Source organism: Pagrus pagrus (assembly GCF_965226575.1).
Source record: "Pagrus pagrus genome assembly, chromosome: 1".
NCBI lineage: Eukaryota > Metazoa > Chordata > Actinopteri > Spariformes > Sparidae > Pagrus > Pagrus pagrus.
The window spans coordinates 13,364,173-13,381,312 of NC_140185.1; the positions used below are offsets into that span (position 1 = coordinate 13,364,173).

General features: G+C 40.1%; 1 protein-coding gene across 1 annotated transcript in view; it reads left to right on the plus strand.

Moving 5' to 3' along the window:
• Positions 1–5,836, plus strand: part of LOC311260079 (CD151 antigen-like) — a 34,928-nt gene extending 29,092 nt beyond the window's left edge. Inside the window, exon 9 of the mRNA XM_084357591.1 lies at positions 5,772–5,836. The gene's annotated coding sequence lies outside the window, so the exon portion shown is untranslated. The remainder of the gene's footprint in view (positions 1–5,771) is intronic.
• Positions 5,837–17,140: the final 11,304 nt, after the last annotated feature.

A 17,140-nucleotide genomic window follows, 5' to 3' on the forward strand; every position in this document is an offset into this window, starting at 1 on the left:
AAGCCTGTGTGTTTTGTTTTTTTTCCCACATATGGGGAGGAGGGGAGGGGAGGGTGGGTGTTCAGTAGTTAACGTTTCCATTGGAGTGAAAGTAGTTCAGCACATGGTGATTTTAACAGGGCTCTTTTCCAAGGAGCAGACATCTGTGGAATGCAAGTCGTCTGCCCTGCTCTTGACACAGCCGTTGCCTTTGCTTGTTGCCTGAGTTTGACTTTAAATAGATGACAGAAATTATGACAAGCCTTTGAACAACCAGTGTGTCCCACCCAATTGTGCCCTGCTGATGAAAACCATAATAAATCTGCCTCCTTCTTGCCAGCTTTGCAGGCCTCCCCTGCCTGTTCTGCTTGCTTACTGTGACAGCCCGCACACAGGCTAACACAAAGGGGTATGCTAATAATGCCAGTGCATGACATTTCCAAAATATCTCCTCCAATACTCTCTAAGCAGTTGTCCATTCGGTGCACATGTCACCTGCTGCACCTCGGCCTGTTGGCCCATCCAGCAGAGAGGTATGCTATTTTCAGTCACGGGGGCGGCTCATGCACCCTTCTCCTTCCACCTTCCTTTTTCCTGGGAGGTGATGTGATTTCTGCAGGATAAACAGACAACAGGGAGCTGTGCTATAGTTTGTCTGCAGCTGGCGACAGGAGGGGGAACGTGGGCATTCGTTCCCAGGGTCACCCAAGGGCAGGGGAGCTCAAGGGTACAGAAACCTCTGTGTGGGAGTCTAATTTTAGGTAAGGTAAAATTTGCATGATTTTCAGCTTAAAGTTAGTCGACTGGGGACAGATCGTTGCTGAGGTTAACCATTTCTTGTTTCAGGCTTCACAGCATTTATCATGAGCTGTCTTCTCTGGGGTCGAGCGAAGGTTAGGCACATATCAGGTATGGTTAAGTTTAGCGTTACCTACAAGGAAATGCATGTAAACCCCACGGTGGTTCCTAACCTGTGGGTCAGGACCACCCAAAGAGGTCATAGGAAAAATTCCAGGGGTCATGATGATTAATGGCGAAGGACAGAAGAAACTAAAATGACACAACAGTGGCCTTTAATTCAATCAAGTCTAATCCAGTGTCAAAGATAACACATTAAAAGCCGCTAGATCCAGATTTTTATTCGGATCTGCATCAAATTCAACTCCAGCCACCTAAATACGGCTGTTTTTTTTCATCAAGATACATGCTTTATTCCCTGAGAATAGGGCTGTTACGACATCAAAATATTCACGACAGCCGCAATATTGAAAAATGAAATTTTGATCACTTTTTAACAATACGCATGTGATAATATTGTGTCAATATTCCAGCGAAGATGTTCGGCCTTTTGTATCTTTTGTTGATGAGTTCATCTGGTTGCCTTTTCAGAAGTCTTTGAGTCTTTGTATATTGAGGGTTGATTGATAGCAATTGTCTTTTCAAATTTGTATAGATATACATTGCATTATATCGTTGAAGTAATTTGTTTGACCATGATAATCATGTTGTGAAAACCTGATATTGTGACAGCCCTACCTGAGAATGTAACGAAAAAGTTGAAAAACGCCCTTTAAAGGTGTACTATATGGTTCTGGGGAGAAAATCTAACTCAAAAAGGTAATATTTCTTACATTTATTAACATTAATAAGGTAATAACACTAACTGAATAAACAAGCTGTCCTGAGAGATTTATAAGGTCCCCAGAATACTGTTTGAAACCAGAAAGGTAGCTACCTCCAGCAAATATAAAATAGTTAAGTGAAATAGCATTGATTAAATAAAAATTGTGTTGTCTTTGGAGGAAAGTTTGTTTGCTCAGTCATGAAAATCAATCAATTAAGATGTTTCTCCTCTGATTTAAATTTTCCCACAAAACTACATGCACCTTTAAAGAAAGTCAGTAAAAATTCCTGGGTCTGTCACTTTTTCCAGATCAGCACCAAAAGTTGATGGGGTCTGTTCTGGGCTGAGAACCATCCTCTGTCCAAGTTTCATGGAAATCTATTCAGAAAATCTATTCATGAAATAATAAATTAATCTGAGAAGGAAAAATGAGTCAAATGCATTGCTTTAAGTGATAACAAGCTAAATAAGATTAGGATCTACTAAGTGACTGTATGTCAACATCTGTTTGTATACTTAAAGGTCCACTATGTAGTTTTGGGTAAGAATTTTTTAAATCTTCATTGATTAATTTCATTACTGAATAAACAACCTTTGTTTATATTTCATCACCCTTCTAAGAAGCCACCTTTCTCGTTTCCAACAGTGTTCTGGGACCTTATTCTCCTCTGAAGACGGCTTCCAAAACTGTCCAGTGCACCTTTAAGTAGCCACTGTGTAGGCAGAATATTTTATAAGGGCTCTGAACCTTTACAGCTCTGACCGCTCACCCTCGTGCTGTTACTACAGGTGAATACAGGAGATCTTAACATAATCTGCTCACATGTTGAGCTGTATGTATGCTCTGCATCCCGAACGTCTCCACTGCAGGCAGACACATGTCAGGTCATTTCATTTTCATTCAAGGCCTCGGGTGTTTACATTGTGTGTGTGTGTGTGTGGCTGTGTGACTGTGTGTGTGCATGCGTGTGCGTGTGTGTGTACACAAATGTAATCTCGAGTCTGTAGATGGCAGCAACACTCTTGGCCAATCTGTCTCAATAAAACGGAAAAAAAAGTCTTCTGTCTTGGTGGTCAAGGGCTGCCAAGTGAAATTGAAATTAATTGAAATAATCTAGCATGAAGGGACGAAAAAATCGCTCGCTACCAAGAAGAGTTGTTTCACCGTCCTTGCATTCTTGTTCACATACAGAGGCCAAATATCAAATAAATGCACAGTCACGCCCTGAGTACAGTCGTATGGATGATGGTTAATTAAAATCCACAACATGCGGAAATGGATTAATACAGTTTGATTAATATGGAGCAACAGCTTCTGCGTCACCCACATGATGATCGTGACTCTGGGTCAGGGATAAGCCTCATTATGCAGCAGAGGAAGCCACATAAAGTGTCAGTTTTATTCTGCTCACTTGGTCAAACTGTGAATTGACTTGCTGAACATGACTGATTATATTTGGCTATTTTTAAACAGTTATCAACAGTCCTATTAAGCGCTGACTTCACATTTTTTGGCGGTGTGTTCGAGGAAGGGTGCTGATTATGTAAGTCATTTACATTTCCTCCAATTTAAGAGTGACTGGCTCAGCGAAGTGGGAGACTTTGAGCCTCGGTAGCTTTCAAGCTCCGCTCAGACTAATACTGAAGAGCCGTGTGAAATAAAACCTCTCACTGAGCTGCCTCTCAGCTTTTAGGAGATGTCACCGGTGCATCTGTTGAAAGAAGAGAGCGACTGCGAGGACGCACATCAGGGTAAAGCTCCTGTGTGCTGACAAGAGGCTCACATGTGGCTCTTATCCCTCCACATGCGGATCCAGTACCGTGCACCACATACGTCACTCCGTCTGTCACTCTCTTGCTCACTCGGGCTTACTCCAGCCCTCGCTCGCTCCCTGAAGCGAAGCGCCTCAACATCTGGCTCTCCATCCTCTTCCTCTTCTGGGTCACATCCCATTCAGGCAGAGGAGATTCTGAGTCCTTCGATGTTTAGACCCTCACCAAGGTGGTTTGACCAGCTGGGTTTTGACCCTCCAGGGGGTTGGAGTGTATATGTTTGAAGGGGTGGGGGATGTGTGTCCCCAGGGATGGCAACAGAGTTGCAGCTGTAGATGTGGAATCAGAGGGAGCAGTGGAGGCCGTGGTCTTGGATGTGATACTACAACTGTTGTATGTACCACCCCACTCTGTGTGACACACAATAACCATATGATCTGTAGGTTTTTTTTAACCTACAGATCATGTGCTTATTTTGAACGTCTTTGCTGAAATAACACTAATTTAACCATCAAATATGCTCTTTTGCATGAGAGAATGAGGTCTGAGAAGCAGAGCTACAGAGTTACACTGAGGCAATGAATTTAAAGAACAAAAAGGATATTGATTTCCCTTGACAGAAGTGAGCAGTGGACTTGAGCTTAAAACTTCTTTTGCTGAGATAATGTTAATTTGACCATCATTTATTAGAAAAAGCTGTCTGCTTCTTTGCAGAAATAAAAAAGGCTATGAATATGGAACAACATTGTTTTGTTTGATTTGACTGAAACCAACAGAGCATGTGTTCATTTCAAACTGATTTTGGGTGAAGTAACACCAATTTAACCATTAGATTAAGCTCCTCTGGCTTGGTAATGCTTCAACATTAAAGGAAAAGTTAATCAACAAAACATTTCTGGAGCTTCACAACAAACAGCATTCTCCTAAACAGCTGAAGTAGATAGGGACTTCGTTAAAAAACAACCCCAAATAACCCATAAAATGGCTCCATAAAGCTCATCCAGAGTAATCCAAGTCTCTTGAAGCCCTGAGAACCAAAATTGTTGAGTTGAGCTCTGCACCAACTTCATACAGGTGAGCTAACGCTATTAGGATAGTGGCTGAAGTGAAGACTTTGGCTTTAATAAGGGTATAAATAATGACTTTTCAAATCAATTTGGGACCTCAGGGCTTCTGGAGACTTGGATTACAGCCAACACATCCTCAAGACAACTCACACCAAAACGACTGAGCAGGTTGATTGCCAGCGATGACGCATATCACCATTCCCAAAACAACATGCCCGTTGCAGTGTACCAGAAAACAGGTGTACGGGAAAAGTATGTGGTTAGATCGAGGAAAACATTGTGGTTTGGGTTAAACAATAATTACTTCTGTAATTTCAGTTACAAATGTACCTACAGTATGTATGTGACCTAGCTTTGTTAGTAAGTAAAAAAAAAAATCACAGTTGACTTTTTGTTTCTCACTGGACAGAACAACAGTCAAGATTAAAGGCCCTGTGTGTATCAAACCATTCATCCAAGATCTTCTCCCTATAAAGACTTTTCACTCTTCTACTACTTCACCTGACTTTCTCTTTTGCAGCTGTAATTATTACCACGGATGGTAGATGTCGCTGTCTGACAAGAAACATAAATATGGGTCTTAAAATGCTGCTTTCACAGTCGACCTGCGTGGTCGAGGATGGACTGATTACACTCTAACAGCTTTATGGAGTCAGAAATGTTTTGTTGACTAAGAAACTCCTACTTTTTCATTGGCACGAAGCTGAGTAGATAATAACTACATTTTAATTTTTTGGTGAACTTGTCCTTTAAAGCCATGTCTTTAAAGGACTCGTGGTTTTGATTCCAAAGTCAAACCTTGACATAAGAGAGCACATGTTCAGTCTGCACCTCTTTCTCTGAGATAGTTTGACCATCATATTAAATTAAGCTGTTACTTCTCTGAGGTTAAAAATGGCCATGATTAAAAGGATGACATGGTTTGATCTGATTTCCCAGTGAAACTCGACAGAAGGAGAAAATGTTCATTTTCATCTTCTTTCTGGGTTGAATGAGGTTTGGTCAGCGATAGCAGCGTCTGACATCCATGACTGAACCTGGAACAAATTTAGGCCACTAAATGGATTCATGTATTTTGTTTTCAGATCTGTGCCATGTGGATGTCTAAAGCCTGGTGTTAAAGTTTCTTTTGTGTTAAGTTAGAGCTGGTTAAAAGGAATATTCTGCGTCCAGGTGCAATCTGCACAGAGGCAGGCTTTGAACACCTGCAGCAGTAAACCTATCCATTTCTTTGCACTGAGTGTGCAGTGTTTTCCACTAGATCCAGTTCTTGGATGAAAATCCATATTCATTATTTTTGATATATTGTATTTTTTGTTTTGTTTCAGGGAAACTTCCTGGTGATAGCCTGCAAATATTTGAATGGAACAAGTTGAGTCTGGCCTTGATTTGTACAAAAAAATAAACAGCTCTGAGCCTCAAAACTGTAGACTACCCTACGCTTGGATTTTGATCCTATGTTCACTTGTGCTTATTTTTGTATATTTTAGGAGTTTTGTATTTTCTTGTCATTCGTTTGAGGTGAGATTCCTGTGATATCTCACTTGCACAATTTGCTTCTGTTTTTGTTGCTGTGTTTCTGCTGCTTTTGTTTTACTGTGCCAATAAATAAATAAAATATGTAATCATAAAAACTGGTGTTATTTATTAAGTGAAATTAATTACTTATACTCAAAGAAATGGAGTTAACAATTTCCATGGACATTTTGGAGTAGGATTGATATAAAACAAGGAGTTAGATTCACTTTAGGATATAATATGTAATAATTCTGCGTTAAAATGTCAACAAAACAACAAGACCTTATTTTGTTAAGTTGTGTACTAACATTACCCCAGATGTTTCAAAAATCAAACCCAGAGAAATCCACTAGTTTAATCAATTTCATTTGGTCACCACGATAACTTCTGTGATGGGCGAACAAGACTTAACGTAATGTGAATGAAACTGAAACAGTCCCTCGTCCATGAACATTTGTGCCTGCATCAGTAATGGTGTTCTTTTTAATGGTGTGTTGACCCCCAGCAACGTCTGTTTGACCGCAGGATCATTTGTGTTTATTTGCCCCAAACAGCCAGATTACTTTACTGTACATTTATTAGCCGTAAGATAATGAGCAGTGGCACGCACCGCGGGTGTGTGTGTGTCTGTGTATTTGAATCAGGTCAATCCCTGACCTCAGTATTCACCAGTGCCTCCAGTTCTCTCTCTTCTTTCCCCCCTCTTGTCTCTGTGAAGTTATGGCCATGAAGTAACGTTACTTTCCCCTCCAGCTTCAGTCAACATTGCAGTACACTAACACCCAGCGATGGAGGTCACCTCCGCAGATCGCTGCAGCTGTTTTACTTAAGTGAAACTTTGCAATTCAGGTTGATAAACAGGAATGAAGATAAATCCACTTTTTAATTCCAAAAGTTAAAATGTAACTGAGCTCTCCTCTCGTCGGTAAATGACTCCAGATCAGAGCAGAATCCAATGTCACTCTAAGGTTTGCCTCTGATCTTTTGTTTTGTTTTGTTAGAGCGGCCCCCAGCGACAGAAATACATGTTGTGCATTTAAATAAAATAATTTGACCACTTAATATCGCCACAATTTTTGAGTTCAGCTTAATTAGGCTTTTAGAGGTCAAAACAAATCACGTTTCTTGTACTAATTGTGTAAGTGTGATACAGTAGTAGCGACTCAAAAGTTCCCCTGTATAATAGCCTCAGAGGATTTACTCAATAATGCAAAAGATGCATGGAAACTGTTACCTTATTTAAGAAAAGCAAGTGTGCTTTTTTTCAGTCAAACAGATTCTATATCTACAATTACAGGTTGTTTGCCCTATTACAGTGATAATGACAGGGCACTAGTCGGCACACTTTCTTTTCGTGTGTGCATGTGTGTGTGTATTATAGTTATAAATATTTCAAATGCTGCAGGTGCACTTGATTTATCTAATTGATAGCATCTCGGCAGTGTTGAGGGTCAATGACTCTGAGCCGCACCTGATCAAAGCCTCCAGGGACATTAAATGTGCATTAAAAGATTTTCTAAAGTGGACAATAAAATGCTTATCGACATGCTTGGATTAAGTCACGAGGTGCGATGGGGATGTAGATTTATTTTTTAATATCTTTAACTTTCAATCAGAAAATGTGTACATGCAGGTAACAAAATAATTAAAGGTGGGACCACAGGCCCAGAAAAATACAGGGGCTGTAACACTATTAGCTGTTGTGTTGTTACTGGAGCTTTGAGCACAACTGCTCTCTGTGGGTGCTTGAAGGGAAGTAGGCACATACTCACCGCCTCACTGCTGCATATAGATCCAATGTACATTTTTGCTCCCTAGCATGTTAATCTGACCGTGCTGCCTTCAATGAACCGTACATAACAACAATCCAGTAAACAACGTCTGATTCAGTTCAAAGTGGACCAACGTGCTGTTAAATATATATTTATTTTTGCAGATATGCGTAACGATCCATCTCAGTAGACATTTTCTTTTTGACTTTTCTGACTGACTGAGCAGCAGTGATACAAACAGCCCTCAGGGCCTCTGACTGTGTCACAATATTGGCACAATAATAAAGTCGATGGTCTGGGGCATTCTCCCTGCTCAGAACAAGCTTCTTCTATTTTTCAGGAGGTAATTGCATTTGGGATTATGGAATTTTGGTCTTTACCTTATTGGGAGTGACTCTCTAGCATAAGTATGTCGATGTGAACACACACACACTCTCACACACTCATACACTGAGGATGAGTCTCTAATCCCTGCCCAGTCACCGATCAATGTACACTGAACTCTTACCACACACTCGCTGTGATTTTATACAGTATGAACTCTGTGTTACTGTAAAAAAATAAAGGATTAAGGTAAGGCAGTGTGGCAAAAAGTACTCGAAAGTCATACTACACTCCACTACATTTATCTGATAACTTTAGTTAGCTACTTTTAAGGCTGCACCTAACGATTACATTTATTTTTTGGATTAATCTAACTATAATTTTTTCATTACTTGAATAATATAACAAATTTACCCAAAATAACATTTTAAAAATTATATTTCAATATTCTATTGAATCATCTTCAATCATCAACAAATAAATATGACAAAGTATGCACTGACATGACCGGAGATCATAAGCAAAGTAGAACGGGTCAGTAGCAGGGCCTGTTATTTAGCATGGATAAATACTAAAGAGGCAACAAAACAAGTTTCACTTTCACTTTGGTTCGGTTGTGTCCCCCAGTTTAAAACAGTGATGATGTGACAGAGGTGATCTGCCTCATGCTGGTTGTTTACTGTTATTATTTATCCGTTGATGAGGACAATCAATCACTTGTAGGACCAGCATGGCAGTAGCATAACAACATAGCAGCTTCATCCTCCGGCAAACTGATCAGCGGGGGTTCCCAACACGTCACAGACACGGACCATGGAGTGACTCCCACACCGCCGCACCAACCTGTGGCATTTCACCATACCGCCGGATCCAAAAAAATCCTTTACTCACACAAATGCTGACTATCATGTCCAATAATCGGTGGACCCATTGTCTATAGACAGCCTTTATTTAAATATACGTATGACAGTACATTTATTGCCAGAAAATAACTTTTGATAGTTAAGTACATTTACGATTTTTATTCATATGTCAATGTAGTATTTTCCAATATCTTTACTTTCAGCAACTCAGATATTCATTTTGGGTTCTTTTTACAACACTGAATAAATGTACCTAGAAATAAAAAAAAGCTGTAAATTATACATGTACTGCATTTTACTGCTGTTTAAGGTTGAGCTAATTTTAACCATTTTATATACTGCTGGGTAGTGTACAATGCATTGTATTCTTCATGGTGTGGGTGCACTGTGAGAGCCATCTTATCTTTAAAAAGTCAACTTTTCATAAGCCCAGAAAAACAGCCCGTTTCCAGAATTGTGATGATTCATTTCCCAGCTAATTTCCAGAAGGTTTTTAAATAGTTTATTAGGCTTAAAGTATAAACAAACGCTGGCTCGCCAGTCAGCCTTCATTGTCCCAGGAGATTTCGTGCCTGGTGGCAGACAAAATTTAATTGTGAAACAATTCAACAATTCAACATCTTAACCATGATGGTTATTATTCTATATCCAATGTAATAAGTAATAACCATTACATTGCACAATCAACGTTTACTTTATAATGATAAGTTAAAGCAAAAACCTTGTTTATTGCAGCAGATTTATGACATTTAAGAAGAAGGGTATTTTTTCCACCTGGAGAGGAATGTCACTTAATCCTTCCAGTAAGTTGGATGGATGTAAAAAAAAAAAAAAAAAATTATTAAAAGTCACAAAATTTAGATATACATGGTTATCAATGGACAAGAAGAGAATAAAAATTGCAATCTCAAAAGTAATTAGTAAATATATATATAATATAAAAAGTACAATATTTGCCTGTGAGATGTATAAAGTTGCATCAAATGGAAATACTCAAGTTACTCTGTTTGTGCTTGATAAATATAGTTCTTGATTACAGAACAGGGCAATACTGTGTATCGATTTTAGGGTTTCCTGTCACACAGCCAATATTTTGATAAAGAACAGGTTGCATGCTTTAAAGACTTTAGATCCTCATGTACGAAAATAATTATGGAGGTAAGGTATTTCATCCTGCTGCTGGTACTTATCAGGTGGATTGTTGTGTTAACATTTATCCTTTTATCCATGTTAGTTTACTAGCTTGTATATACCCCTTTTTTCCCAGCAGGATATTCGCCACATGTGGATAGCGATGGATGTTTAATACACCCATGATTGATTGTGATGGCATTGAACGATTTGAATATAAACTGGTTAAGGTGTTCACTGCACAGCTCAGTTAATGCGACACTTCAGTCAGATTAATCTTATAAGTGCATGTAAGTGCAAGAATGTAACTGAGAGTGTTGTAAATCCTCAGTATATTTCCTCACCTTGTTGTGCCTCCCGGAGACGTTCCTCCTCCCTCAGACTCAGTCAGGGCAGAATATGACAGTGCATAATATTTCTGCAGTCCTTGCTTTTTCATTGTTGTTGTTATTTTATTTTTCTTTCCATCCCTGCACGAGAAGCCAGGAGCTGTTGATGGGCTGCGCCCGCAATCCCTGTGTATGTGTCATTGACGGGGAAAGAGGGAGGGGATGCTGAGGGTGTGTGTTGGTGCTGGGGGGTTGCGAGTTGCTGGGGCGTAAAAAGTCCACTACTATTTGTCACCATCGGCTCCATGCCTGGCTGTCAGGGGCGCCTGCCTGCATGCTGCACCAAAGGCCTCTGGGAGCCCTGTGTTTCACTGCGTGCATCTGCCAGGCAGGAACCTGAACGCCTGTTGCTCCCTCTGCATGGGCGAGTATGTTTGTGTTTGTGATGGAGAGGGTACAGAAGAGGAAGCTTTGCCATAGCTATCTACCTGTGTCAACCCAGGTGACTCTTGATGGACTGCTATGAACTGCAAAGCAAGGGTAGACGTAACCAACAGGGGCAGCCAAGCTAGCACTATAACTAGCAAGTAGGGTTGCAACTGACTATTATTGTCTTTATTGATTAATGTGTCAACTATTATTAGGGCTGTTTCTGATACCAATATTAAGAAGTCAAAAGTATGATATTGATATAATGGCCAATATGTACATATTTTTTTTGCAATTATCCCTCAAATTTCTCAAAAGTCTTCATATTGGTGCGTGGCCGGAAACATATACGCCGATACCAATATATCTGTGATAGTCCAATATCAGCTGATATCGGCCAACAGACGTATGAAGAAAATGGTGAAAAATTTTAAATCAGTGTTTCAAATGTTTTGATTTGTCCCCTTTACTGTCATAGAGAGGTAAAAAAACAGAAATGATTCACATTTAAAAAGCTGGAATCATTTTTCTTACATCAGTAGAACAACATTTGTTGGTCAGGGCTTCTCTGTATCTCTACAGTACTTCATTATAATGTTGTTTTGTCAAACATCTTACCTTTATGAAAACAAATGCAGCTCCTTTTAATTGGATATTGCACTTCACCATATGATGATTTTGATTATATTCTAATAACTGTGCAGCCCTATTCAGAATTATAATTGCTGTTTAGTCATTACACTGACATTAAGCTGTGCCCTCTCCATTAACATACTGTATTTCTCTAGACTTCGTTGAAAGTTCTGGTGTTGGATGACAGACCCACATTTAAGAATCTGAGGGAAAGTTCTGTGTAAATGGGCTTCCTCACTGCTCACTGTTTGTCCTTCTTCTTCTGTTGTTCTGAAGTAGCCTGGCCTGCTGCTGCAATGGCTGTCTGTCCGTCGGTCCCGTGACCCTCGCCTTGGAGGTTGTAGCAGTCGTAAAGATGAATGAAAAAGAGGGAACAAGGAGTGTGTGTGTGTGTGTGTTTTATAAGGTGATTTGTGGATTTGCCTTCTGTTAAACAGCAGGCAGGAATGGAGATGGGCAGCAATATCTCCTGTCCACACACACACACACACACACACACAGAGAGAGAGAGAGAGAGAGAGAGAGAGAGAGAGAAGCATTGGTCTTCTCCTAGGCCAGTGCTTCCTCTCCACATGATTCATCTCTCTTGACACTCAGGTCATCAGCTCACCATGGTAATGAATGAATGAATTCCCCAGCATGCTGAAGTAAACGGCGATCACAAGATGGGCCCAGGATGTCTTAGTCAAGCTGTCTCTTGCATTAAGGTTATATAACTGAGGGAGTGGAAAAGGACATGTATGTGTGTGTGCATTTGTGTGTATGTGTGGGTGCGAGCTCAGTTCCTTTTATTCACAATTGCATTCTGACTTTGCTCTTTTGAGGATTATGGAGGTGGCAGATAGCTTCAAAGAGTATCGTTTCCAAAGGTCATTATGTGTTATTCTTGCTCTCAGTTTTTTGATCTCGCAGAAAATAAAAGACCTTTTCAGAATCACTGAATCTTTATCAAACCTACAGATTCTACTGTGGCTCTACTGAGTGCTTTGTTATTGTGTGTCAGCCACCTAAACCGCCCACATCAACCTGCAACTAACGTGGAAAGATTGATCAGCTTTGCCTTTTCATCATGGCCGCACCTCACCTCATAATTCATTTAGTCATGGCTTAAATATTGATCATGTATCACTGTTTGCATCAGTTCATTTTGTGATGTATAAAATGTAAAAAAACACTGAAAAAAAAAGCTCAAAGGGACATTTTTATGTTTTTAAAAAGAAATGTTTTATGAGCATATTTATATATTTAACTCCACATTGTACAGTTATTTAAATCTGATGAAATCTGAAGGAGAATGTTTGGCTTTTTTAGCTTATTTAGTGACTTTGTTATAAACACATTCTTTGTCAATTTATTTAATGTTTTCAACAAAATGAAAGTATGGGATGGTGAATAAACAGTGCGCCACTTTTAGGACACTTTGCATGTCCTGTCCGTGCATTTTAAGCTTGTGTGCCATTTAATGACATCAGCATTTTATTAGTTTTGGAAAGGAAAGGATGAAGTCAGCTGACATTTATCATGTTAACAATAGGACTTTCATTGTCATGGTCAAGTTACCTTAGACATCATCCATCCATTATCTAAAACCACTTATCCTTTTCAGGGTCACAGGGGGGCTGGAGCTGATCCCAGCTGACATTGGGCGACGGCGGGGTACACCCTGGATAAGTTGCCAGTTCATCACAGGGCCCTTACACGTCATGGTAACAATAATAATAAACTCGTAACAAACAGTCGCAGTCTGGTCAGGTTAAGGCACCAAACTTCTTGGTTAGGTTGAAATAAAAGGGTCATGGTTTGGTTTTCAAATAAGTATGTTAAGTTATGTTACCTCATGGACGCAAGATAAATAAATTAACACTGAGTTTTGGTTTCAGAACAGACATGAACAGCAGTCTCCCGGGTCAAAGTCCTGTGTTTGACCTATCCATCCATCGAGACTTCTTCCAGACATAGCTTTATTTTCTCTTTATACTGTATCACCTGACATTTTTTTCTCTGTGGCAATTGCACAAAAAAGGACACACACTGAGCTTAACTTTGATGGCGTTTAATGATATGCAAATAGCAAAGTATGTGAGATGACTTAAGATATTGTTATTCACACACCATGGCTGGTTTTCAGTCATTTCTTTCACCTTTTTAAAGTATCTATTTTTAATTTTTATAGATAACTAATACCATTTTTTTTCTAGATGTCTATGTTTCTGTAGTTATTGTTGTGCCTGCCAGACTAATTTGAACACCCACCGTATTCTTTTTTGTTAAATTTGGTGGATATATTGACCAATTGTTTGGATTTTGGTAATGATCCACAGCTGGGAACTCGACCATATTTTCAACTTGATTGCAGAACCCGTGGGTATGTTTGCAGGGGCAAAAAAAAAGAAATCAATTTAACTTAAAATGTCATTGAAAGGATTGATTTATTTCAGTGTAACAGCAAACAGGAGAATTGTTCAGCACTAGTGAAGACCTTGCCACTTTGTAGGTCAGCTTGGGGTTCCCCAGCGTGTCACACTGTGTTCACATCCCATTAAGTCGCTGCTAAAGTGCCTCAAACCTACAGCAACACGTCCTGTGTCCGATTTATCCCGACTGTAATGGAGTCATAGTGATTCTTGGTCGCTATCTGTTTTTGTGTCATGTGACTGTGTGTGCAGCAGGGAGGGAGGATCGTCAATTGCATGTGCACATGTGCTGTTTGTTTGCTCCCCCTGTCGCTTCACTGGCTGGGGGGGGTTGAAGCTGCCAGCTCTGACTGCATGTAGCGCCGGAGAGAGAGAAGTGTGTATGTGTGTGTGTGTGAGAGAGAGATAGTAATGTTGAGGGGTAAAACTCATAACAAGGGTTTGTGTAAGTATGTGTGTGAGTGTGAGAGAGAGAGAGAGCGAGCGAGCGAGAGGGAGTGTTGTATATTTGGATCTAGTGGTGGTGTTTGGAAGCTCTGTGGAAACATGATCACAGCTTCCCCAAATTCAATTTCATTTCATTCCTGGACTCCAAAACAGTTTTCTGGCTTTGAACTGCAGGCTCAGTCCGAACAACAGCAGCTGTATTAAGGCCAATACTACTACGGTTTGGACAATCTGTAGTGAATGCAGCTTTGAGAAGGTGGCACATGGTTGGTCCGTACACTTTTTTGCATTTCTCCAAACCAGTCACTCTATCAGTTCTTCTTCTCTTACTTTTGATGATGTTTACTCTTTCATTCTCCTCTGAGTCGGCTCTGATGAAGGCAGTGTGCTTTGAGAAGAGACAGAAAGATTGTGACTGAAAGCTGGATGAAGTCTTGATTGGGAGATAAGTACGAGCCAATAGCTGGATTCTTTTATCCCCTCAGCTCCACATTTTTAAAGAATCAGTTCACATTATTTCAAAACTGTCTCAAAACAATGGGCACATCACATGCATGTGTTTAGCTGTATTTCATGGCCATTGAAAACTCTTTTATACGAGCATGATAGGTTAACAATTTGTCAAGTATATTTATATACGCGACAGAAAATACAGGCAGCCTTGAGTGCAATACTGTATTCTGTAGCTGTTTGTCTGATTTAACAGGACCGGGCCTTTTTCACAGCAGACATTTTGACTCGTCATAGCAGGACAAGCGCAGGTGTCAAAATTATACTTTACATAATTTTGTTGTCCAAATTAATGACGCAGAACAAAGTGTCATCAAAAATCTAAGTGGTAACTGAAGGTTTTGTTTTACCCTTGTGAAGAGTTTTGTCTAATGTAAAAAGTACAAAAGTGAAACACATCGTACTGCAATGAAATTAAACTAGAGTGTTTTAACCAGCCGTGAGAGTGTCGGCTGGTGATGTTTTCACCTTGTGTGTGCGTTTGTGTTACATCATGGCAAAATTTGGTCCTGGGGACACATATTGTTGCACGAACTCCCACAGAAGCAGTTTGGAGTACTTTGCCAGATGTTTACATGTCTGTCTGTGGACATATTTTGCCAATTCAGAGCATCACAACTGTGCAAGATGCAGTCATTAAACTTTACTGGTGTGGTTGAGATAAAATAAAAAAATGAGGACTGTGTTTGAAGATGGGTGTGGTCTGACCCATGAGTACTCATGTTATAATGTAGTGATGACTACTGAGTAGTCAAAGGTCGTGACATCACAAGATGATCTCTAAGTGTAGCATACATTTTCCATTTAAATCCTCTTATTGATACTGATACTGATGTTATTATGATACTGGTCCACTTTTAAGATAAATTATTTTTCCCTTTGCCCTTTAACTAAAGAGTATTCTGTGGAGAGGAAACATGGGGAGAGAAGGGGGGTGTAACATGCAGCAAAGTCACCCAGCTTGTGATCATCATTTGCAATTGGTTGTTGGATCTTGTGTCTTCTGAATGCAGCCTCCCCCCCATATTGAGCAAGAAAATGACTTTCTAGGATTGCACATTGCAGTGAATGATTCAGTCAACAGTGAACTGGACTCACACGCAGACATGCACTGTATGTACAGTACACAGCGCCTCAGGGAAGCTTGCAACAGCATGTTTGTCATACATGCACATCGACGTACATGGACGGCTCATTATGATAATTCATTGGTCTGAAATGAGAACGTGCAGCTCAGATCCTGAGGCCGAGCCCTCGCGTGCCTTTCTCAGCAGTTCAATGTAGGTTTTTGTAATTCTCTGTAAAACATTTTGCACTGACAACCAGCGGGTCAATTGCTATGATATTTTTGGGTCAAGTTTGACTGGAGGTTGTGATTTGTTTTCTTCTTTGAATTGCTTTTGAAACAATCTTGTTCTCTGGTTTCATGTGAGTTTGATTTAAACCTGGAAAAGACCGGTTGATTCGATAGTTAAAGAGAAGGCCAACACATCAAATGAAAAGGAAAAATATAATCAAAAGTAATATTTCCTGTAAGAATTCAGTGCAGGATGCGGGAAGGGAAAAGAGAAAGTCATGGACATTTCACAATTCTAAATTAAAAGAAGCTGCCAGCTGAATACACTTTGACATTTAGGGGTGAATCAAATTTCATGTTGCATTTCTACTCCAGCCTTCAAACTCACTGAGGAGTACTCTGATCAGCCAAAAACACACACATTTGCATACACACATTCACAAACAGACAAGCCTATTATCCAGCAGCCGATGCACACAAACAGTCACACATCCTTAACTCAACAGTTAAGCAGGAGCCTCCCTGAAAGAGCAGTAGGTCATTTAATGACTGTAATTTGGAACAAGTGGATGGGAGCAGCCAACTAATGATATCAATTTAATTTTCTCAAAGCCTGGGTGCTCAGATGTAGGTCACATGGTGATTCATCGCAGAATCATCCTTGCAAAACCAAAAAAAAACCGACAACATGGAGACGTTAAGTGTGTGGGAGCTGCGTAAGACAGCGCAATGCCTCCCTCCATCTCTGTCTCTCATTCGGTATCTCCCTCTGTCTCTCTTGGTCATTTTCATTCTGTTTGCAGCTCAACGCCCTCACCATTTGTCCACACGACTCAGCGCAGTCATCCTATCTGCCTTGACAAGGAGGGTCTTGCCAGACGCTCATTTGGAAATGGGTTAGGGCTGCATCAGTGACTCAATTTAGATGCATCTGAGGATGTTAGTCTTGCTCTTGGTCACCGCAGTTGTGGGTGACGTGGCTACAGCTTCGATCAGAATGGAGACTCTTTCCTATTTGTTCAGACGTGCT